Genomic DNA, 26911 nt, shown 5'->3' on the forward strand with positions numbered 1-26911 from the left:
ACTAAAAGATGTGAGGAGATGAGACTTATTTCTTACCCTCAGGAGGTTCTTCTCTCTGTCCTCCTGTAATCCACTCCCTGCTCTGTAGCCACCGAGATACTTTCAGAATGCTCATCTCTTCATATCCCTTCCCCGCTTAAGGCATCCTTCAGTGCTTTTCCTTAGCTTCTTTGGGACAAAGGCAGAACTCCTGATTAGGCCTTCAAACAGGTTTCACCCATGCCCCCCATCAGCAGTCACACTTCATTCAAAAGTCCCGTGCTCATTACACTCTGATAACCATAGATATCCTTCCTTCCTCCTACCAGAGAGCTTTGCCAGGCTGTTCTCAGCCCGAGACATGCTTCTGTCCCACCCTATTCTTGCTAAACTGTGTGTAGTCTTCAAGTCTGAAGCTCCTTGACATCTCCCTAATTACTCCAGCCTCTTGGATGGATGTTTCTGTGGAATCGTGTGCCTCTCTTTGTTGTACTCAGCATAATTGAAATGTGATTATTTTGATGTCTCCCTAATAGAATCTAAATTGCTGACATAGGGCCTGTTCCTGCTTTTGCTCACTATCGCAACCCTAGTGGCTTGCACAGTGTTGGGTGCATAGGCAATCCTAGAATGGTAGGATGAACGAACACACAGGGCTCACAGAACAAGGGCAGGGTGAGAAGTTGGAAACACTGCCTTTAACCCTTACTCTTTTATTTTATTGTTAAAGCCAATCAGGTTCTATTTGTTGCAATTTTCCATTGTCCAGCCAGCATTATATGCAATAACTTTATTAAGGTCAAATAGATATCACAATACAGATTTATCCAACAGAATCCAGAAACTGGTTACAGATATCATCTAAGACACGGCTGTTTTGAGCTAAAATGCTTCCAACATCACTGATCACATACAGAGTTTATACTTTGATAGGAACTTTTATCTGGAAATACAGATGCTCAGCTAGCCCTCTCTGTTGGGCCCTGGTGTTTCAATTGAGTTAAAACAAAGAGGTGAAGATTGGTATTTTGTTCATAACAAATACATTCTTGGGAATATTTCATGAGAACCCTCTCTGGGATACAGAGTGGCACATGGAAGCCATTTTTAATTTATGGGTTACACTCAATCAGAACTAGTAATTGGTAAGTTGAGTTGCGACTTGAGAATTTTTAATAATTAGATGGAGAAACATACTAGTTTTACAAAAAAATAGTATTAAAAGTTTAGCTGGCAGTACAGATTCTACAGAAAATCCCTTATAATTTCATACTTCAGCATGGCAGCATCTTAACTATGATATCTTTATTTGCATCTCCATTATTCTAAGAAAACAACACTCCATAAACACAAACAGGTATTGTGTCCAGTTTCAGATAAGAGCTATGAAACACCATAGAAGATTACAAGATTATAAATATTCAGCTAAGTAAATAGAATAAATATTGGGCAGTTACCATACGTAACACTGAATGTCCACTAATGGGGGGAAAAATCAAATCTTAATTACAATGTATTCAGAACATGGGTAAAGCCAGAGAGACAAATTTGCAAAGTATACAAAGTACTGAATATGTTTTTAAATGTCCATTTGACAAATTCATGATGCAGACTGGAAAATTTTCATAAATACAGTTCAAATGTTCATTGTGTGAGAAAATGCTTATTCATGCACTAAATCAAATGAGCATTTATTCATCAAGTTAAAAAAATATAGAATAATTGTCTGAAACAGATATTTAGAGACTCATAATCCTACAGGGTCTAAACCTAAAAAATAGTAAGACATGCATATTTTAATACACCAAGTTTTCTTCTAGAAATCATTATAATGTCCTTTGCATCAAAATGCATAGGAAAACTCAATGCTATTAGATTTATTTTACTGGAGATTTTACCTACAAAACGCTTCTACTACCTTAACACACATACAAAACGACCATAAAAGTATCTGTGTATATAACAAGGTACTCTCCAATTAGCCATCTGCAATAAATATATCTATCTCTTCATGTCGCCTCATCTGTAAGAACCATTTATCACAACCCAGGTCTTTCTACCTTAATGAGGACTAGAGATCTCTGATTTACACTCAATACTCTCTGCATTAATAATTAATTGAAACTCTTAAAAAATTCTTCTGTCATTGAAATAGAAGGTGGTGGGGCTATCTCCAGAAGAATGCAAATGCTACTCTGTGAAATCTGACTGGTACAGGAAGTGGGGCCGCTAGGTTGTTGGCCAAACTCATCTGAGGATGGCCCCAAACTTGCCTGCTGGCTACACCCACCACTTGACCCATAGCTGTCTTGGCTGTAACCACCTTGATTATAGCTGCTAGAGTACTCCTCCATCGGGTTTGAAAGATATCTCTGACCTGAGAAATGACAGCCAGTCTCCTTGAAAACAAACCATATGTTTCCAGCCCAGAGGATAAAGTTCAAGAATTCAAAGACCTGAAAGAGAATCAAAGCCAATGAGATGATAAACTAGACAAAAACTCCATAAAAATTTCAATTTTGGAAAAAATTCTCCACAATAAGAAAGATCACTTTTCACTTTAATGTTATGTCCTCTTCCAAATTTTCATTTGGAATCACTATTTCATTTAAAATATCTGATCTTTATTGGATGCACTACATGTCAGGCACTGCATAAAGAGCTATGAAGTATATCGATTCACTTAGTCTAAGAATCGGTCTAAGGAAAAAGAGCTATTTTTATATCCACGTTAAAGAAGTGGAAATCTTGTCTGAAGTCACATGGCTTGGTGAAGAGTAGATCTGGAATTCAAGCCTTGTTCTGACTCCATAGCCTAAAAGCTTACTGCAGCCATCATTATCTCTCCAAATGAAGTATCCTTTATGGTGCGTAAGATTATTTTCAGGTGGCACAGGATTGTGCATTTTCATTTTAATAATGGTGCATTAATTTATAGGCTCATCTTCTCTTTATTGCTAGTGATACTGCTTTTCTATTTATTGTAATCATATGAAGAAAATGAGTCAAGTTAAAAGAAAATATGAATTAAGCAATGGTACTGGTGGCATACAGATAAGCACATGCATGATAGCCTACATATAGGCTGAGTTTTTGAATAGCCTCTCACATTCATAAGTGAATGCTGAAACTAGCCTAGGAATAAAGTGCATGTGTCAGCAAAGTATGAAATGTTTGTCTCAAAAACTGGGTGTGAGACTTTCCTATGGAAATTCCCCTTATCCTCCAGAAGGTGTTGTGAGTCAGGGGACTAGGTGTTTGATGGAAGGGTCCAAGTGCTGGATGGAAGCAGGACTGTTTGCTATTGCAAAGGGCCCATACAGAAGTCCCCGTTCAATGGGTTGTTCTGCGGTCTTTCCCAATACTGATTGATTGACTTAGGAATTAACCACAGGCAGTATATTTTAATAGCCCCGTATTAGAGACAGATAACTAGTATGACACAAAGTTGTGATAACAGTCAAGTATCATAGTCACCACTCCAGCATGACACTGACTAATCAAGATGGATTTGGGTAGCTGCCACAGCTCTGGAGTAGGTTGCTGGAAGTCCCTTTTTGGGTCACCTATCCTTCGGTTTTTGGATGGTGAGGTAATCTAGAGTGCCCTGTGGATAGTGGTTGTAGAGGCGGTAGTGGTACAGTCAAGACACAGGGCTTTCGGGGTTTAGGGCAGGGACTTTTACCAAAGGATTTCAATATTTTAGCAGCACACTAACTGAATGTCAGCTTTGGAGTAATCCCCACAGGCTTTAGAATCAGAGCAGCTGGGGTACTATACTTTCTATGAGCTGGGACAAGGCATTTAATCTCTGACTTCACTCTTGTTTTTGTGTTTTTCTTCTATGGAAAGAAGACAAGAGTTCCTTTCTTAGGGGTAGTTGAGAGGATTAAAGAGAATGTATATAAAACAGATAGTGCCAGACACATTAGCAAGTACTTAGTAAATGGTAAATTATCATGCTCTGAATCACTTTCTAAAATATTTCTACTTAGTAAATGGTAAATTATCATGCTCTGAATCACTTTCTAAAATATTTCTGTGAATTGTATTTTGTTGATTTTTTTTTCTGGCAGCAAAACTTGAAGTGGGGCTTTAACAGTGAGGCCATATTCCTGAGAAATGACAATAGACAAAACAGTGCATCTAGGCCCCCAACTGATCTACTTAAAGACTGGCTTATCCAGACCCCCATCTCTTCTTCCCTTTTTACTTCCTTTTCTCCTATTATATCCCATTTCCTTCAGAACCTATTTTGTGCCATGCTCTAGGCAACCTGCCAAGGGAGATACAAAATAAGATGTAACAGTTGTTTGAACAAAACGAATCAGGTAATTACTGACAAAACTCTAATTTACATATAAGACCTTTTAAACATGTGTAGAGTAACTGGGATATTTTCCATTAAACAGAAAATGTGGATGAAATTGCACTTTCATAAGTATATGTCAATATACAAGTGTATAAAATTATAAAGGGATCTTTTCAGATGAGATCGGGCAAATTCAGGGTAGGATGATCTTTTTAGATCTGAAGGATGGCTCTGCTCAGGAATATAATTTTATCTGTTTCCTATCTCACAGTCTCTCTCTTTTCCCTGTTATGATTTGGCTTTTTAAGAAGAAATGCTAGAGAAGAAATAAGGGAAACTCAACTTAAGAGTGAGAACATAAACAAGGCGTTCCCATGGGCATATTTCAAGAGCACTGATTTCTTATTCCAGTGTCACAGAGGTATCACATTTTAAGAGCATAGAGGCCCTTGAATTTTTTCTTGCCACTCAGTTGCAGCTAAAATCAGGGGAAAAATTTTGATTCAAACTCAGATGTGGGGCCAACAGAAAGAGAGACTGAAGGAGACTGTACACAGCATGAGAAAGAACAGGGAGATAAAATCTAGATTATCCATAAAGATGTGTCAAGATTATCTGGAGTGATGCTGTAGAAACAGAAGTATAAATTATGGCTAAAATAACTATGCTCAGTGAATCTTCAAAAGAAATACAGAAACTAAAAAACATTATTCCTCCCTCCCCTCTTTAGGTTCTACACTAAGTGACATTTAAGAAAGTGAATGTGTTTTAGTAACAGCTTTCAGGTAACACTCAGCATTTGACATAAGCTGGGCACTATGCTAAGCATTTTTCATGAATCATTTCACTGAATTCTTTCTTTCTTTTTTTTTTCTAGTTCCAAGGTACATTTATTTACCAAATTCAAACTGAGAGCCAAGTGGAATGCTACTGCTTTCTGACCATCTTCCAATTCTTAGCCCTGGGTTCTGTCCTGGGAAGGCACACTTTTAATGTCTTTCCGATTATTTTCAGTTTTTGCATAAGCTATGTCAATAAGATTTGAAGTCAAACAATTTGTAATAAACAATGTTGTTCTGACTGATTAATATCCCTTCCCCCTGCTTTTGGTAGGGACATATACCACAATAAATAACCCCTGCAAGTAAATGAATCAGGAAACAATCGTTATATTTTCTACCTTAGTAACAAATTTACTTTCTTTGAAGCACTTTGTCATCTGTAAAGTACTTACTTGGTAACAGAAATCCGATTTTCTTTGCAGAGCCAAGACGTAATCAAATGGCTTGATCTCTCTCCTAGAACTGTGTATCCTGAGCAGAGTAATGCAAGGTTTGGTAAAACTTCCTACTAAAGGTAGTTCAGAGACTATGCTTTGGTATTGGACATCTAGAACCCTGGTTCTGCTCTAGATTCTTCTCTTTCTAGAACTTGTTTTTTCAGGTCTCATCAAATTAATGAACTACTTAATGTCCTCCCAAAGAAATTTTTCCTGATGAAGTCAGAATCAGTTTCAGGTACTAGCAATCCAAATATTCTTATGAGTGCAGACACTGGTACCAAAAGGGGGGTGTAAAGAACAGTCTTTAGGGATATAGAGATTATTTTGCTTTAGCCAGTTTGAATTGAGTTTTCTGCAACGAGGCACTAGAAGACTCTTAGCAGACATGGACATATCACTATAAAATCACTGGATCTTTCTTTTCGCACATGTCATATTATTTGATTTCATTTCATTCCTCCTTTTAGTTTTAGGAGATACATCACATTGTTTTTCACTCATAATTTCTATCTTCTAGTCTAACAATTATGAGAGACATCACAAATGAAATTAAAAGAACCATGCAGGATGTCATAATTTAATGGGAGATTAATTATTAAACTAACAAACACATCAAGCAATTATCTTTGTCCTCTTGGATTTTGAGATCAGGGTTACAATAACTTTCATTGAATACTGTATATAAACAAATTACAGAAGCATAATTATATATGTTAATATATATCTCAAATTATTCATCTATAGATGCAGCTAGTAGTAAATAAAAATGATTGTGAGACCCTAATACAGAGTTTATTTCCATGGTTACTATCTTACCAAGACACGATTCACAGTAAAATTAGAGTAGCAACCACTTTTCCTTTCAAAAGTTCCTTCCCAAATTGAATTTCAGAAAACCATATAAACACAGGTTAATCTTAAAGCAAAGATCATTATTTTTAGAGTTTGCTAAAGAATGTTATGCCTTCAGCAAACACTACTGAGTCTCTATTCTTTGATAACTGCTGCTTTTTACTGCCATTAGTTTGTCTTTCTCAGGTATAAGTCGACTTGTTTCTTTGAAATAACTTAGTTTATAAATACCTATAAATTAAGAATCTGATTTAGTGTCCCTGTTGCCAGATTTTCTTTCTAAAAGAGCCATACATTGGTGATAATATTTGTTCAACTAATACAGTGCAGCTTTTTTGAGGTTATTAAGCAACTAAGCCAGGAAAATGGAGAAAAATTAAAATTTTTCATAACTATTATAAACACTTTTTTATACCATGCGTTTTTTGTTGCACCTTACTAGGTCTGTGTATGTTTCTCTAATCAATTGAATGTATTCTAACTTACATATAGCTTGAGCAATATTTTCTGCCCAGGAACGTGTATGTCATCAAATATTCCTTTTTTAACTTCTGGCAGGCTTCAGCCTTAACATCCAGAATTTATGTTTGCTTCTGGTTTAGAGTTTCAACTGGACTGTCATCTAAGCAGCAGCTGCTAATACCTGCTGGGTTCTTTCTAAGAACTCGGTTCTTACTAAGAACTCAGTAGCTGGCAGCATTAAAGATGATAAATTCTGTCAACAAAAAACTTGAAGGCCAAATGATCATCTTGCACCTGAAGTGAAATATCACCTTTTTGACTGGCCTAGTATTGGAGGCAAACATTCTCAAGATGATGCCTGACTTTTTTTTATTCATTTAACTGTTAAACAAAGATGAGAACTAAAACACAGATGAAAGTGTACTTATCCAGAAGTATTTAGGCTGGACATAACAGGGCTGTGGACAGCCATGCATTTGTTGGATGGCTGTTCGCAAACTGACATCAGTAACAATACTTCCTTGCGATATGTGGCAACTTTGACATCAGACAGTCCTTTTGCCCCAGCAGATGAACCCACCAACCACAAGAATAAAAAGACTACAGTGACGATGAAGTCCTACAGAAACAAACAGAAAGATAAAACCATAAAAGAAGATGTGGGTTCTAGAAAAATATTGATTATATAACTGTTTGGTTTGCTTTTAGGAAAGATTTAAGATCCTATAGAATGAGAACCAGAAAAAACATTAAAAAAAAAAACTAAAGTAAAAGAAAGCTTTGTGATATATTTATATTTCTAAAACATGAAAAATAATGGTAATATTTATTGAATGCATACTATGTCCCAGGAATGATGCTGAGGACTTTATGGCCGTCATCTAATTGTTCCTACAACATTCCTGTAAGAGATGTCACATGCTATCTGCTGTTGCCAAACTAACACAGATAATGGTTAAACAGCTTGTCTGAGACGCTGCAGATAATCAGCGATGGCATCAGGGTTTAACTCCAGGAAACCTGACTAGTAAGTCCAAGCTCTTAACCACTAAGATGCCATGATTTCAAGCATTTAGAGAGATTTTAGTCAATTGTTAAAGACTCCGGCAAGATGGCGACGGGGCAGCCTGGTCTCTGGGTCTCTCCCCGGGGTCTGCGGATCCCAACGTGGGAAGCCTGCTGTTCACACGAGCTCAGTGGTCACCACCGCTGGAGCAACACAGCGGTCTGGACGGCCACTGCAGTCGCAGACACAGCAGTCGCAGCACTGCCGAGGCCTCCATGGCAGCCATAGCGCATCGCGCCACCTGTGCCTGAGGCGATCCACGACTTCAGTCCTTGAAGCCCTTGCAGGCAAGATCTGCTAGGATTGCTGCCACCTCTGCTGCCACCGTAACCAGCTGCCGGCTGTGGGTCTCCTCCTGTGTGCCCTGAGGCAGGCTCCCATCTCTGGGCTCTGCCAACTCCTGTCTGGCTCCACCCCTCTGGGGCGAGAAGCTGAGATAGCACCACCTGCTGGCAATACAAGGTAACAACACTGAAAAGGGAGAAACAAGCTTGAAAAACAGGCCAGATTTGAATGGTGAACTGAGGGTGATATGAACTGTCCTTCACAGCAGGCCAGAGGCAACTGACCTAACTGCGAACTAATTTACCAGCTTGAAAAGACAGCTAGAAATCAGAGCTGAAAGGACACTGGACTTAAACGAAAAGTCTCAGAGTGTGGCTGATTGGTTCTGTTAGTTTAATGACATAATTCTATTCCTACTGTTTAGTTCCTTTTTTTTCCTATTCCTCTTCCTTTTTTTCTCTTTTCTCCTCTCTGTAAACCATTTCTTTGTATAGAGGAACAGCACACCAATAAGGTGGTTGGTTAGCCTGTATGTTAACATCATTATAAGTTTTATTTATTTTTTGTATGGGAGTTGGTTAGCCTGTAGTCATGGTCTATTGTTTTTATCTGTTTCCGTTTAGGTCTCTCTCTCCATTTGTTGGCACATTTGTCTGTTTTCCCCTTACTCCTCTCTCTCTCTCCACCCTTCTCTTCCCCCCACTGTCTGCTCCATTCTCTTCCCTCTGCTAACCACATTTTATTTCAGGGAGTAAATCTACAGCCCCACTGCACAGACAGATTCCAAGGCAGTGGGAAGTGGGTTTCAGATTATCTACACACCTGTAGGCAAATACCAGAACCTGCAGATAGATTTTGAATCACAGCTCCCCCCTTAAGTAAATCTCAAAACTGCAAAAACGACCACCCCCAACCTACAGTACAACTCCAGAATTGAACAAAGTAAGAGGGCATACATAAAGAATAGGAGATTGAACAAACAGAAGATGGTGACATGAAGGGAAGGAAAAAGTAGGGAGGGGGAAAAAAACCGCACAAATGAAGAAAAACCAAAAGAAGAATATAGGTCTCACACAGACCCCTGGAAGATCAGACATTGAGAAAACAGATTCTGGAACACAAACAATGAAGAGCCCCCAGAATGACTGGTCACATGCAACAAACCCAGACATCAAGACATTAATAGAATTTTTAAAAATTGACGCGAGACAAGAGGAAAATAGGAAGGAGCTGATGTCAGAAATAACAGCAGTAAAGAATACTGTGATGGAAATAAATTACAAACTAATAAGCATGGAAAGCAGAATTAGCCAAGCAGAAGATAGAATCTCAGAGCTCGAAGACTAAAACACGGAACTAACCCAAACTGTCAAAAGAATAGAGAAGAAGCTAAAAAAGACAGAACAAAACCTTCAAGAGATGAATGATCACTTCAAGAGACCAAACCTAAGAGTAGTTGGCCTTCCTGAGGCAGAGAGAGAAACAGAGGCCACACTGGAACAAACATTTCATGAAATCATTCAAGAAAACATCCCTCATCTCATCAAGGTTGAAAAAATTCAAACACAAGAGATTCAGAGAACCCCTGCAAGACAACAAATGAGAAGACCAATGCCCAGACACAATAATTCACCTAAACAAAGTAGGTATAAAAGAAAAAATCCTAAAGGGTGCAAGAGAAAAAGGTCAGATTATGTACCAGGGGAGACCAATTAGAATAGCAGCAGATTTATCTACAGAAACCCGCCAGTCTAGGAGAGCTTGGAGCCTTATCTTCCAAGTTCTAAAAGATAAGCAATTTCAACCGAGAATAACCTACCCAGCCAAGCTAAGCTTCATCAGTGAGGGAGAATTGAAATCTTTCCCAGATATCCAATCCCTAAGGACCTACGCTGCCACAAGACCACCTCTACAAGAAACACTTAAGAAAGTATTGAACACAGAAGAAAAGTAAAAAATAACAACATTCTTCACAAGAGTACAGGCAAAAGATTAAAAACACACATGAACCAACTCTAAAACCAATAGAAAGATTTCACACAAACAGGAAGAACAACAACTCTGTAAGAACATTATGATAGGGATCAATTCTCACATTTCAATAATTAGTTTGAATGTGAACGAATTAAATGCACCACTGAAAAGACATAGAATGGAAAAATGGAATAAATGGACCACAGTGGAATAAAAATAATCAATAACACCAACAAGGTCCCCCCCAAACCCACAAAGACATGGACACTAAACAGCATGATGCTAAACAACTGCTGGGTTGTTGATGAAATCAAGACAGAGATTAAAAGATACCTGGAAATAAATGAAAATGAAGAAACATCTTACCAAAATTTCGGGGACGACATGAAAGCTGTAGTAAGAGGGGAATTTATATCCCTTCCAATGCACATGAAGAAAATGGAAGGATCACAAATTAACAGCCTAAGAAGCCACCTAAAAAAGTTGGAAAAGCAAGACCACAAAAACCCTAATTTCAGCAGAATCCAGATCACCAAAATAAAAGCCCAAATCCAGGACATGGAAGACAAAAAGATAATAAAAAAAAAAAAATCAATGAAACAAAAAGCTGGTTCCTCAAAAGGATAAACAATATCGATGGTCCCCTAGCTAGACTAACCAAGAAAAAGAGAGAAAAAGCCCAAATAAACACAATCAGAAACACAAAAGATGAAGTCACATCTGATCCTGAAGAAATACAAAAGATCATAAGAGACTACTATGTACACTTGTATGGAAGCAAAGTTGAAAACCTTTCGGAAATGGAGGACTTTCTGTCATCACACAACCTGCCTAGGTTGAAACAAGAAGAAATTGAAATCCTAAATAGACCAATAACAATCAAGGAAATGGACTATGTAATAAAAAAAAAACTACCTACCAAAAAAAGCCGTGGACCAGATGACTTTCCTGCAGAATTCTAGACAAGACATTTAAGGAGGAGCTTATACCAATCCTACTGAAGGTATTCCAAGCAATTGAGAAAGATGGAACTCTCCCCAAATCATTTTACAAAGCTAACATCACATTGATACCCAGCCAGGTAAAGACCCAACAAAGAAAGAGAATTACAGGCCAATAACTTTGATGAACATAAATACTAAAATTCTCAACAATCCTAGCGAACTGGATTCAACAACACATCTCAGAAATCATCCATCATGGCCAAGGGGGCTTCAGCCCTGGGATGCAAGGCAGGTTCAACATTTGTAAAACCATAAATGTAATTAAATACATCAACAGATGTCAAAACAAAATTACATGATTATATCATTAGATGCAGAAAAAGCTTTTGATAAAATCCAGCACCCCTGCTTGATAAAAACCTCGAACAGCTAGGCATATGGAGAACATACCTCAAAATAGTAAAAGCCATCTACGAGAAACCCATAGCCAGCATACTCATTAACGGACAAAAACTGGAACCATTTCCGCTGAAAACGGGAACAAGACAAGGATGCCCACCCTCACCCCTCCTGTTCTATATAGTATTGGAAGTCCTGGCTAGGGCAATCAGAGAAGAGAAGGCAATCAGGGGTATTAAAATAGGAAAAGTGGAGGTCAAGCTATCTCTCTTTGCAGATGACATGGTCGTGTACCTTGAAAACCCAAGAGAATCTGTCAAAAACCTCTTTACACTGATAAAGGACTTTGGCAAAGTCTCAGGATATAAAATAAATGTGCAAAAGAAAATCAATTTCTTTACACCAGTAATAAACAAACATAAACCCAAATAAAAAGCACAATTCCATTCACAATAGCCACCAAAAAAATGAAATACCTTGGCATCTTTCTAGTCAGAAACGTGAAAGACCTTAACAATGAAAACTATAAAACAGTGCTCAAAGAAATCAAAGATGACACAAAGAAGTGGAAAAAATATCCCATGCTCATGGATTGGAAGAATCAACATTGTGAAGATGTCCATCTTATCTAAGGCAATCTACAGATTTAATGCAATAACCATCAAATTACCAGCAACATTCTTCTCAGACCTAGAAAAAACAACACAGGAATTCATATGGAAACACAAACGACCAAGAATAGCCAGAACAATCCCCAGCAAAAAAAAAAAAAGAAAGCAGGTGGTATCACATTATCAGACTTCCAACTTTACTATAAAGCTACAATTATCAAAACAGCTTGGTATTAGTACAGGAACAGGCATATAGATCAATGGAATAGAATTGAGATTCCAGAAGCGAAACCTCAATTTCTCAACCAACTCATCTTTGACAAAGCCTTCACCACCTACCTGGGTGAGTGGAGAACCTATTCAGTAAATGGTGCTGGGAAAACTGGCTGACCACATCTAGACAGGACCCCTATCTATCCCTATATACAAAAATTAACTCTAAATGGATCAGAGACCTAAATGTAAAACCTCAAACCATAAGAACCTTCGAAAATGAAGGACATACCCTCATGGAAATTGGAACTGGCATCCAATTCCTGAACAAAACCCGAAACTCACAGGCCATAAGAGATAAAACACACAAGTGGGACATCATTAAAGTGACAAGCTTCTCCAAAGCCAAAGAAACCATCAAGGGAGCAGGGAGACAGCCTACAGACTGGGAAAAAGTATTTGCCAACTCCAGGTCCAACAAAGGCTTAACATCTTGGATCTACAAGGAACTCAAACGTGCTGAAAAGAAAAAAACCAAATAACCCCATTATAAAGTGGGCAAAAGATATGAACAGACACTTCTCAATGGAAGACATCTGAGCAGCCAACAGACACATCAAGGAGATGCAAATCAAAACCACACTGAGATACCACCTAACTCCAGTCAGAATGGCAATTATCAATATCTCAAAAAATAACAATTGCTGGAGAGGGTGTGGCAAAAGAGGAACACTTCTACACTGTTGGTGGGAGTGCAAACTAGTGCAACCTCTTTGGAAAACAGTATGGTGATTCCTAAAAGCTCTAAATATTGACCTCCCATATGACCCCACAATCCCCCTACTGAGAATATACCCTGAAGAACTCAAATCACTCTATAAAAAAGATACCTGCACATATATGTTTATCGCAGCATTGTTCACAATAGCAAGAACCTGGAAGCAACCATGCTGTCCATCAAAAGAGGACTGGATTAAAAAAATGTGGTACATATACACAATGGAATACTACGCAGCCATAAGAAAGAACAAAATCATGAATTTCTCAGCAACCTGGATGGAACTTGAGTCTATAATACTGAGTGATCTCTCACAGAAACAAAGATCTGAGTATTACATGTTCTCACTCATATAGTGGACCTTGAACATCCAACATAATACTATAAGAAAATGACTGACCGTGGTGGGAGACTATGGAGGGGAGGGGAAGGGAGATGGGATTAACGGTAGTAAGTATCTGTCTGGGGATGGGGAGACACCTCTCATTAACAAGGGTGCCTGAATGAAACATATTTGTATACCTAACCCTTAACTGTACCCCACAATATCATAATAAAAAATATTGACTATAAAAAAAACTCATCCATCATGACCAAGTAGTCTTCATCCCCAGGATGCAGGGCTGTTTCAATAGCCATAAGACCATAACATAATTAAATACATCAACAGATGTAAAAACAAAAATCATATGATTATATCATTAGATGCAGAAAAAGCTTTTGATAAATTCAGTATCCCTTCTTGATGAAAACCCTTGAACACCAAGGCACAGATGAAACATACCACAAAATAGTAAGAGCCATCTATGATAAACCCACAGCCAACATACTGTTAAATGGACAGAAATTGGAAGCATTTTCCCTGAAAACTGGAACAAGACAAGGCTACCCATTTTCACCTCTCCTGCTCAACATTGTATTGGAAGTCCTAGCTAGTACAATTAGAAAAGAGAAAGAGATCAAGGGTATCCAAATAGGAAAAGAGGAAGTTAAGTCATCCCTCTTCATGGATGACATGATCCTATACCTTGAAAACCCAAGAGAATCTGCCAAAAATCTCTTTGCACTGATAAAGGACTGTGACAAAGCCTCAGTGTATAAAATAAACATGCAAAAGACAGTTGCATTCTTATACATCAACAATAAACAGAAACCCCAAAAAAGCACAATCCCATTCACAATAGTCACAAAAAAGTGAAATACCCTGACATCTTCCTAACCAAAGAAGTGAAAGACCTTTACAATGAAAACTACAAAACACTGCTCAAAGAAATCAAAGACACAAATGGAAAAATATTCTATGCTCATTGATCAGAAGAATTAACATTGTTAAGATGTCCATCCTTCCAAAGGAAATCTACAGATTTAACACAATACCTATTAAATTACCAACAACATTCTTCTTAGACCTGAAATGACAATACAGAAATTCATATAGAAACATAAAAGACCGTGAATAGCCAAATCAATCCTTAGCAAAAGAAACAAAGTGGGAGTTATCATACTTCCAGACTTCAAACTCTACTTAATCAATCAAACTCTACAATAATCAAAACAGCCTGGTATTGGTACCAGGACAGGCATATAGACCAATGGAACAGCATAGAGATTCCGGAAGCAAAACCTCAATTCCTTAACCAACTCATCTTCAACAAATCCTCCACCAAAAACCAATGGGGAAAAGGAGAACCTATTCACTAAATGGTGCTGGGAAAACTGGCATGCAGAAGACTTCTACATGCAGAAGACTGAAATGAGATCTCTACCTATCACCATACACAAAAATCAACTCTAAATGGATACAAGACCTAAATGTAAACCTGCAAATTATAAGAATACTAGAAGAAAATGTAGGAAACACACTTGAGGAAATTGGAATGGGCAGTCAAGTCCTGATCAATTCTCCAAAAGTGAATGCCATAAAAGATAAGATAGACAAATGGGACCTCGTCAAACTGAAAAGCTTCTGCAAAGCAAAAGAAACCATCAAGAGAGTGGGAGACAGCCCATGGAATGGGGAAAAAACATTTGCCAAACGTATTTCTGACAAAGATCTAACATCTAGGATCTACAAGGAACTTAAACATGCCAAAAGGAAACAAAAAAACCCTATTTTTAAAAAATGGACAAAAGATATGAATGGCCACTTCTCAGAAGAAGACATATGAGCAGCCAGCAGATACATGAAAAAATGCTCAGCCTCACTAATTATCAAAGAAAGCAAATTAAAACCACACTGAGATACCACTTAACTCCATTGAGGATGGCCATCATCAATAACTCAAAAAACAACAGATGCTGGATAGGATGTGGGGAAAAGGGAACAATTTTACATTGTTGGTGGGAATGTAAACTAGTACAACCTCTGTTGAAAACAGTGTGTCAATTTCTAAAAAAAAAATCTGAAAATCGACCTTCCACATGACCCAGCAATCCCCATTCTGGGAATATATCCAAAGGAACTCAAATCACTCTATAATAAAGATACCTGCACACACATGTTTATTGCAGCGTTATTGACAATAGCAAAAATATGGAACCAAACATGCTGCCTATCGAAAGTGGGCTGGGATAAAGAAAATGTGGTACATATACACAATGGAATATTATGCAGCCATAAAGAGAAACAAAATTATGAACCTTGCAGCAACCTAGATGGAACTGGAGTCTATAATACTCAGTGATTTATCACAGAAACAAAGATCTGAGTACCTACATGTATTCATTCATAAGTGGACCTTGAACAATTATCATACCATAAGAAAGGGATTGGTAGTAGTGGGACACTGCCAGAGGATGGGGGGCACATAACATAAATAAAAGTATCCACACTTTACCTGTATCATGACCACATATGTACTTTACCCTCATTTGTACCCTGCATTTTAAAAATAAAATAGTTAAAAATAAAAAATTTAAAAATAAAAAAAAACAAATTATACTACATACTGTAGTAATAAAAACAGCATAGTTCTGGTGCAAGAGCAGACATATGGACCAATACAACAGAAAATAAATTCCTGAAATAAACCAAATACCCACAATCAACTGATCAATGACAAAGCAGCCTAAAACACACACTGGGGAAAGGACACCCTATTCAACAAATGGTGCTGGAAAAACTGGATAGCTACATGTAGAAAAATGAAACTTGATTTCTATCCCTCTCCATATACAAAAATTAATTCAAGATTTATTGAAGACTTAAATGTCTGATCTGAAACCATAAAAATCTTAGAAGAAAACCTAGGAAAAACTCTTCTGGACATTAATAACCAAGGCAAATATTTATGACTAAAATCCTAAGAGCAAATTCAACTAAAACAAATATAAATAAGTAGAACTTAGCTAAACTAAAAAGCTTCTGCACAGCAAAAGAAATAATTAACAGAGTAAATAGGCAACTCACAGAACGGGAGAAGATATTTACAAACTATACATCTAACAAAGGACTAATATCCAGAATCTACAAAGAGCTCAAACAAATGAGCAAGACAAGCAAATAACCCCATTAAAAAGTGAAAAAACAACATGAACAGACATCTCTGAAAAGAAGACATATAAGTGGCCCACAAGCATATGAAAAATGCTCAACATCATCATCAGGGAAATGCAAATTAAAACCACAATGAGTTGCCACCTTATACCAGTCAGAGTGGCCATTATTAAAACAGTAAAGCCAATATACGCTGGCATGGATGGGAAGAAAAGAGAATAACACACACACACACACACACACACACACACACACTGTTGGTGGGAGTGTAAATTAGTACAACCTCTATGGGAAGTGGTATGGAGATTACTCAAAGAAATAAAAGTAGATCTACCATTTGATTCAACAATTCTACTAATAGGTATCTACCCCAAGGAACAGAGATTGTTATATAAAAAAAAAAAACTAAGAAAAAAACAAACAAACCTGTACCTACATGTTCATCGCAGCATATTTCACAATTGTAAAGACATGGAATCCACCCTAATGCCCATAAAACGATGAGTGGATAATGAAAATGTGGTATATGTACCCATGGAATACTACACAGCCATAAAACAAAAAGATGTATCCTTTGCATGCAACATGATGGAGCTGGAGATCATCATGTTCTCATTCATATGTGAGAATTAAACAGTCACAAAGATAGAAACAACAGACATGGGGTCACCAATAAGAGAGGAAGGGGGTGGAGGATTAGGGTTTAGAAAATACCTATGGGGCACAAGGTTCACCCTCTGGGGAATGGACCACCTGAGACCCAATCTCCACCACTATACAATATGTTCATGTAACAAATATGCATATGTACTGCCTAAATCTAAAAAATAAAAACAAACTATTAACAATGGGAACCCACTCTAAAACACTTGAATTGGAATCTGTGATTCAATGACCCTGTATTTATACAAATTTTTAAAAACTCTCTGTGTGATTCTAACATGTAGTCAGGTCTGAGAATGATTACACCAACCAAATCCAGCTATTCACTTTTTCCAGAGCAAAAACACTTATTTCCCATTTCTCTCCATTTGTCTATTTTCTTCGAACATTGCCATGTAAAATATAGGACACTGTTAAATCTGAATTTTGAATAAATAGTGAAATTTTTTTCCTTAAAAAAAAAAAAAAGACTCCTGGATGGCAACATTCATTCATTTGTTCATTTAACAAATCTGTGTGTCATCTATTGTATGCTTGATATTGTTTTTAGAGGGAGACAATATAGGTGAGAAGTTTCACATAAAATTAACCTTACAACAATTGTGCTAGACAGTATTTTTAATGTTCATTTTAAAGAGGAGGAAACTGGTACCCCAACATATAAGGTAACACATAGAAAAAATGGTAGCGCCTGAATTTAAATTGAGGTCTAACTCTGAAAACCATCTGCTATGTGTACAAGGGAAATAAGCTTCTTTATTTATAACAAAAATAAATCTCTATGATGCTAGGGGATGGCCATTTTAGAGAACATCTTCAAATTTCTGCTGATGGGATTACTTTCATTCCTTTTATCATGGCTTAGACAAGGAGGTAGGTAGAAGTTCCTGTTCAAGGCAAGGCATGTTCTAGTAGGAAAATTTTTTCAGATCTGCTATATTTATGTTTGGCTATTGTAAAAATGTTGCATGCTGCTTACCTAAAGTAAGGACAATACTGAACTGGAAATAAAAAGAATAAATTCAATATACCAACAGACAGAGGCCATTCTTTTATTCTAAATAATAACCATCTCAAGTGGAAGACTTGGGGCGTGTTTCTTTCCTACCCAAGGACATGGTGCATCTGGCTTAATCTGGTTCTCTTGCTGTCATAGTATAACTAAACTAGATCATCAAGATCCCGTGGTCAGCCGGGCTTGGTGGCTCAGCCTGTAATCCTGTGGTTTGGGAGGTTGAGGTGAGTGGATTGCCTGAGCCCGTGGGTTCGAGACCCACCTGAGCAGTTGGTGAGACCTCATCTCTACAATAAATCAAAAAAAATTAGCCGGGCATGGTAGCGCTCGCCTGTAGTTCCAGCTACTTGGAAGGCTGAGGTGGAAGGATCACAGGAGCTCAGCAGGTCGAGGCTGCAGTGGCCAGGAGTGGCCACTGCACTTCAGTCTGGGTGACAGAGTGAGACTCCAACTCAAAAAAGAAAAAAAAAAAAAGATCCCGTGGTCTACACCAAGGGAACTCTTACTCTCTAAAGACTCTGTAGTGCCTGACATTTATCAGGTGTAACCTTTCGGAGAATAGTTTGGAGGATCTCACTACTAAGAGTGGCTGACTCTTCTGGGCAATTAGTCTCATTTCATCTAGTGGCTGTTGTATTACGTAACTTTCCAATTTAGTTTTTTGAATTACATAGCTTTTTGTTTACCTTTCCATATTGGCTCTAAAAAGTTAAGAGCTAACGTGTGATCTATTCCATAGGGTTTTTATGGCATGAGTATTTTCATCCATTCCTTATTTTGTATTATATACCCATTTGTCTTTTCCCTTATTTACAATTAATGCCATCTTGGAGTTTAAATATCTTTATGAGTCATCTTATGTCCTTTCTGAAATTAGGTAAAGATATAAACAAACAAGGCAACAAATACAATATCCACAGCAGTTTCAACATTAATAAAATTCAGACCAATACCAGATTGTTTTGATTATTGTAGGCTTATAATAAAGTTTAAAGTCTGTAAGTATGATACCTCTTCCTTTGTTTATTTTTCTGAACATTGTTTTGGCTATTTGTGGTTGGTTATGTTTCCATATGAATTTCTGTATTGTTGTTTTCAGATCTGAGAAAAACGATGCTCGTAATTTAATAGATGTTGCATTAAATCTGTAGATTGCCTTGGGTAGGATGGTCATATCAACAATGTTGATTCTTCCAATCCATGAGCATGTGATATTTTTCCATTTGTTTGTGTCATCTTTGATTTCTTTGAATGTGTTTTGTAGTTTTCATTGCAAAGATCTTTCACTTCTCTGGTTAGGAAGATGCAAAGGTAATTCATTTTTTTGTGGCTACTGTGAATGGGATTGTGCTTTTTATTTGGGTTTCTGTTTAGGCCAATGAAACAAAATAGAGATTCCAGAAGCAAAACCTTAATTTCTCAACCAACTCATCTTAAACAAAGCCTCCACCAACAACCACTGGGGAGAGGAATTCGGTAAATGGTCCTGGGAAAACCAGCTGACCACATGCAGATTAAAAAAAGACCCCTACCTAGACACAAAAATAATCTCTAAATGGATCAAAGACCTAAATGTAAAACCTCAAACTATAAGAACCTTAGAAAATACAGGAAAATACATACCCTTACAGAAATTGGAACTGGTAACCAATTCCTGATCAAAGCCCAAGTGCCTATACCATAAGAGATAAGACAGACAAGTTGGACCCCATCAAACTGAAAAGCTTCTGCAAAGCCAAAGAAATCATCACAGAGTGGATAGACAGCCCACAATATGGGAAAAAAATATTTGCCAACTGTATATCTGACAAAGGCCTAACATCCAGGATCTACAAGGAACTCAAATGTGCTGAAAAGAAAAAAACAGTCCCATTACAAAGTGGGCAAAAGATAGAAATAGTTCTCAAAAGAAGACATACGAGCAGCCAACAGATACATGAAAAAATGCTCAGCCTCACTAATCATCAAAGCCACACTGAGATACCACCTAACTCCAGTCAGGATGGCCATCATCAATAACAAAAAGCAAGAGATGCTGGAGAAGATGCGGGAAAAAAGAAACACTTCTACACTGTTGGTAGGAGTGTAAACTAGTATAACCTCTGTGAAAAACAGTTTGGCAATTCCTAAAAGATCTAAAAATCAACCTTTCGTATGACCCCACAATCCCCCTTCTGGGAATATACCCAGAAGAACCCAAATCATTCTATGAAAAAGATACCTGCATATACATGTTTGTTGCAGCATTATTCACAATAGCAAAAATATGGAACAAACTGTGTTGCCCATTGAAAGAGGACTGGATTAAAAAAAAAAATGTGGTACATATTCATGATGGAATATTATGCAACCATAAAGAAGGATAAAATTATGAACTTTGCAGCAACTTGGATGAAAGTAGAGTTTATAATAGTGAGTGACCTATCACAGAAACAAAGATGTGAGTACCACATGTTCTCACTCATAAGCAGACCTTGAACAATTATCATAATACTATAAGAAAGGGATTGGCAGTAGTGGGAAACTGCCAGGAGAGGGAGGGGAGGCACGCCTCATCAACAAGAGTACCTGTATCATGACCATTTGTATACCTTACCCAGAATTGTACCCCACATTAAAAAAAAGAATATTTGGAATAAAGAAACTCAAGTGTTTGGTTTATTTTAGAGATTGGAGGAGTGATTATAAGCAAATAAGCCAAATTGACTGTGTCAAATCACAATTTTCTGTTCATGTTCAGTTTGGTATCGTCATTCATTCAACTATTCCCTCATTCACACGTTCATTCAAGTAGCAATTTTTGAGTAATGTGCTAGGTATTTAGGAAGGGTTTTATGGAAGATACAAATGTAACATATAAAATCTACTCTCATATTTATTTATTTATTTTTAAGAGATAGGGTTTCATTCTGTCACTCAAGCTGGAGTGCAGTGGTGTGGACATGGTCATAGCTCACTGCAGCCTCAAACTCCTGGTCTCAAGTCTCAACCTCCCAAGTAGCTGAGACTACAGGTGGATAATGTTACCACACCTGGCTAATTTTTCTGTTTGTTGTTGTTGTTGTTGTTGTTTTTCAAAGATGGGGGTCTTTCTATGCTGCTCAGGCTGATCTCAAATTCCTGGCCTCACGTGATCCTCCTCAGCCTCCCAAAACATTGGGATTACAGACATGAACCACCATGCCTTGCCAGGTTCTCTTGACATTACATATTTGTTAGAACCCATAGTTACCCCATAATTCTAACTACAGGATAAAGATTGTCATTATTTTTACTCATCATAATTACAGGTAGACTTGTTGAAAGGCCAGTAGGATGAAGAAACACTCAAGAAAAGAGTACAGTCATGTGAAGACCTCTTGACTAGAAATTGAAAAAAAAAAAAGTCAGAACTTTTAGATTTTTGTTCAAACAATAATAATAACTTACATTTATTGAACACTTACTATGTGGCAAGTATTATTTCAAGTTTCCACATATTAACTTATTTAATCCTGACAACAACACTGTAAAATAGCTGCTAATCCCCTCCTCATTATTCAGTTAAAAAAACTGAGACACAAAGAGGTTAAATAGCTACAAGTCATGAGTTAGTAGGTGAAGAAACCATTAAGCCTGATCGTCTGAGTCCAGGGCCGTGCACTTGACTATTCTCATGTTTGCCTCTCATGTTTGCTTCATGGAATCCTGATCTTCCTATTTTAAATAAGGATACTACATAAGTGTTTTAAGACGTTGGATCTGGAAATGGCCAACTAGAGACATCCAGTGACTGCAGCTCCCAGCGAGAGAATCTAAAAGGTGAACTGAAGCTGGCTCTTTGGAGGTCTGCCTGGAAATCCATGCTAAAGCTTGTTGGACAGACACCTGGGGACACAGAGAATGGTCAGTTCCAGGCCACAACCACCTCCAGGTTGGGCCCCAGCATGGGCTCTGGAGAGCACACCCGGTGATGGAAGCGGTCAGTGAATGGGAGAGGTTTGCTCACCTCCCACGAATGCTGTGGTCCTAGCTAGGGGAGAGTCAACCTAGACCTCCTCTCACATCCGCCAGGCACAGAAAGCTGCCTGAAATTAGGACAGTTTCCAGCTGCATCCATGTGGCACCCAGAGGACTCTGCATCCCGGTGAGTCTCAGCACCAGCAGTCATCAGCGGGACACATCCTGCAGGCGTGGTCTGCGCCTCCTGGGTGCTCCCCATCCCTCCATCTCCAGCCTCCAACCAGGACAACGTGCCCACTTTGGCAACGTTTCTCCAGTGGCACTGCCGCCTGCCCCAGCCCCAATTCAGGGCTACAGGAGCGGCTTGCCCTTGGAAGGACACCATCACACAGGGGGCTGTCTCCCTGCCCCCTCACCACATGGCAGAGCAGGAACTGGGAGGTGGAGCATCTCTGGGACTCCTGGCAATTCAGGAAGCCCAGCGCCCAGGCAAAACAAGGCCGTTCCCCCACTGCCAGTGTACATTCAGGTTGCTGAGCAGTGGGGCTTCTCCCAGTCCTAGGCAGCACAGTGGAGAAGGCTGCTTTGTGCCCACCTGAACACCTGCAACAGTGTTAAGCCACAGGGCTTCTCCTGGCCACCCGTCTACCCTGCTGACAAGACATGCGGCGTGGGGAAGGAGGTACCAGAGCCACTGGCTAGCCAGGCACCCTGGTGTTTGTGCCAGAGGGAGAGGAAGGTACCTGATCTGAAGGAAAGGACTTGCCCTGCCCCCACCAGACTGGGCAAGTGAAGCAGGGCCAGCTGATCTTGCCCCAGGTTGCCGTTGTCCCTGTCACCCCTGCCCTTTCCACAGATGGACTTGAGGACGGAGATCAAGTGGGAAAGCAACACAAATTGTCGCCCAAGAAGAATAACTTCAATGAGCATAAAATAACAAAACAAAAAATAGAAAGAGAAGAGACTGCCCTCGCCGATGAGGAAGAACTAGTAAAAAAACACTGGCAATCCACAAAACCTAAATGATCTGACACTCACCAAGGGTTCTCAAGTAATGGGATCTATTGAGAACTACCTCTCCCTGATGGCAGACATAGAACTTGGATTACGAGTGGCAAAGACACACAATGAGTTCCAGGAGAAAGTGGGCACCCAAATCAATCAGGTCGTGGGAGAAATACAGGAAGTGATAGCCAACATGGCCATTCTAAGAACTAATCAAACTGATCTTCTGGAAATGAAGAGTTCTCTTCTGGAATTTCAAAACATAGTAGTAAGTCCTAACAGCTGAACCAACCAGGCTGGGTAAAGAATCTCAGAGCTCAAGATTGAATTATTGAATTAACCCAGTATGACAAAAATAAGGAAATTAGAATTAGGAAAAATGAGCAAAGACTATGAGAGGTCTTGGATTATGCAAAAGACCAAATCTACAGTTGACTGGCATTTCTGAGAGAGAAAAGGAAACAGACTACCCTAAAACAAGCCCTCCAAGTTGTTGTTATCCTAGAAAACTTCCCTTGCCTCACAAGAGAGGTGGTCATGCAGATACAAGAAATTCAGAGAATTCCTGTTGAGGTGTTACATGAGAAGACCATTCTCAAGGCACATAATAATCAGACTTGCCAAGGGGAGCATGAAAGAATAAAATACTAGAGGCAGCTGGAGAGAAGGGACAGAATTGCAGCAGACCTCTCAGCAGAAACCCTGCAAGCCAGAAGAGACTGGGGACCAATGTTTAACATTTTTAAAGAAAAGCAATTCCAGCCAAGGATTTCCAGACCCATCAAACTAAACTTCATTAATGAAATACAAATGTAAACCCTTCCCAGACATGCGGTCCCTAAGAGAATATGCCACCTCCAGACCAGTACTTCAGGAGATGCTTAAGAAAGTCCTAAACATGGAAGTGAAAGAATGACTTCACCCATCTCAAAAGCATTGATAAGCCAAGAGTTTTAAAACCATATAAATCAACCTCAAATCCTAGAACACAAAATAGCCTCTTAACAACATGACATGAACAAACCCCCACTTATAAATAATTAACTTAAATGTTAACGCATGGAACACACAACTCAAAAGGTACAGAGTGGTAAATTGGATAAAGAAATATGATCCATCCTTCTGCAGTCTTCAGGAAACCCACCTCACTGCAAATGACAACAACAGGCTCAAGGTAAAGGGTTAGAGAAAGATCTTCCATGTGAAAAGAAAACAAAAAAGAACAGGGATAGCTATTCTTATTCAGATTTAAAAAAAAACAAACTTTAAACCAATAAAAGTTAAAAAGGCCAGTGAAGGATCCTAAATAATGATAAAGGGTTCAGTTCATCAGTAAGAAATATCCATCTTGAATGTGTATGTATACACACCCAACATAGGAGCACCCAGATTTATAAAACTATTGCTAATTAATCTAAGAGAGGATATAGACAGTTATACAGTAACAGTCAGAGACTTCAATGCCCACTCACAGCTTTAAACAGATCATCAAGACAGAAAACTAACAAAGAAATCAGAGACTTAAAATCAGCAGTAGACCAATTAGATCTAATAGACATCTACAGGACTCTCCAGCCAACAATCACAGAATATACATTATTGTCATCAGCACATGGAACATACTGTAAGATCAACCACATACATGGCCATGAGTCAAGGATGAACACATTTCAAAAGGTTGAAATCATACAAAGCATCTTTTCAGACCACAGCAGAATAAAGATAAATGTCACCACTAACAAGAACTCTCAAAAGCATACAACACATGGAAATTAAGTAACATGCTCCTGAATGACTTTGGGGTCAAAAAAAAATCAAGACAGACATAAGAAGATCTTCGAAACAAATAAAAATTAAGACACAACATACCAAACCTGTTGGATACCGTGAAAGTGGTACTGAGAGGAAAGTTGGCACATAGACATTGCACGTCCACTTCAAGAAAATAGAGAGATGTCAAGTAAACAGTCTAACATCACCCTGAGCAAGTTGGAAAGGTAAGAATAATCCAATCCCCAAACTAATAGAAGGATGGAAATCATCAAAGTAAACTCAAAGCTAAATAAAACAGAGACCCAAATATATATATAAAGGAAGGACCAATGAGACAAAAACCTGGTTCTTTGAAAGGATATATAGGATTGACAGACACCTGGCCAGATTAACCAAACCAAACCAAAACAAACAAACAATGAGAAGAAAATTCAAATAGACACAATAGGAAATATAAAAGGCTATGTTACAACTGACCCTGAAGAACTGGAAAAGATTATTAGAGGTTACTACAAATACCGTATGTGAGTAAGACAGAAAATCTAGAGGAAATGAAGAAATTCCTAGCAACCAACCTCCCAAAATTGAAACAGGAAGAAATTGAAACCCTAAGCAGACCAATAACAAGCCAAGAAATTGATTCAGTAATAGGAAACCTCCCCACCAAAAAGAGAAAAAAGACCTGGGCCAGATGGGTCCTCAGCTTAATTCTACCAGAAGTACAAGAAAGAGCTGATATTAATCCTACTGAAAGTATTCCAAGCAGTTGAGAAGGAAGGACTACTACAAAGCCAATATCATGTTGATACCCCAAAATGGCAAAGACCTAACAGAAAAAGAAAATCACAGGCCAATTTTGTATCTGATGAACATAGATACAAAAGTTCTCAAAAAGATAATAGCAAATCACATCCAAAAGCACATTACAAGGATCATTCATCATGACCAGGTGAACTTCATTCCCAGAACACAAGACTAGTTCAACATACGCAAATCAATAAATGTAATCCACCACATTAAATGATGTAAAATCAGGAACCACATGATTATCTAAATAGATGCAGAAAAAGCATTTCATAAAACACACATCCCTTCTTTATAAAAAACCTTCAACACTTAGGCATCAAAGGAACATTCTTCAAAATGATGAGAGCCATTTATGACAAACTTGTAACCAATGTTATAATTAATGGGCAGAAGATGGAGGCATTCTTCCTAAGAACTGAAACAAGACAAGAATGTCCACTCTCATCACTCTTATTTAACATAGTACTGTAAGTCCTAGCCATAGCAATCAGGCTGGATAAATTAGAGGTATCCAAATAGGAAAAGAGGAAATTAACCAAATAAAAAACATAATCCCAATAGCCAAAAACACAAAAAAATACCTTGGTACCATCTAGCTACAGAGGTGAAAGATCTTTACAATGAGAACTGCAAAGCATTGCTAAAATAAATCAAATTATAACACAAACAAATGGAACAACAACATCCCACGGTCATGGACTGGAAGAATCAATATCGTCCAGATGTCCATACTACCTAAAGCAATCTACAGATTCGGTGCAATCCCTATCAAATTACCAGCAACATTTTTCACAGACCTAGAAAAGACAATACTGAAATTCACATGGAAGCAAAAAGAGCCTGAGTAAGTAAAGCAATCATCAGCTAAAATAACAAAGCTGGAGGCATCATACTCCCAGGCCTCAAACTTTACTACCAGTCTACAATAGCCAAAACAGCAGGGTACTGGTACAAAAATAGACACATAAAGCTGGGCTTGGTGGCTCAGCCTATAGTCCCGCGCCTTTGGAAGGCTGAGGTGAGCGGATTGCCTGAGCCCGCGGGTTCAAGACC

General features: G+C 38.3%; 2 pseudogenes across 1 annotated transcript in view; both read right to left on the bottom strand.

The window, feature by feature from the left end:
• Positions 1–2093: 2093 nt before the first annotated feature.
• Positions 2094–26911, bottom strand: part of LOC103264333 — a 79228-nt pseudogene continuing 54410 nt past the window's right edge.
• LOC103264328 overlaps positions 8219–26911 on the bottom strand; it is a 51407-nt pseudogene continuing 32714 nt past the window's right edge. The window contains exon 2 of the transcript XR_002482192.1: positions 8219–8424. The product of XR_002482192.1 is annotated as an importin subunit alpha-4 pseudogene (transcript). The remainder of the gene's footprint in view (positions 8425–26911) is intronic.

This window comes from Carlito syrichta, unplaced genomic scaffold (assembly GCF_000164805.1).
Source record: "Carlito syrichta isolate Samal-C Ts95f unplaced genomic scaffold, Tarsius_syrichta-2.0.1 Scaffold305647, whole genome shotgun sequence".
Lineage (NCBI taxonomy): Eukaryota > Metazoa > Chordata > Mammalia > Primates > Tarsiidae > Carlito > Carlito syrichta.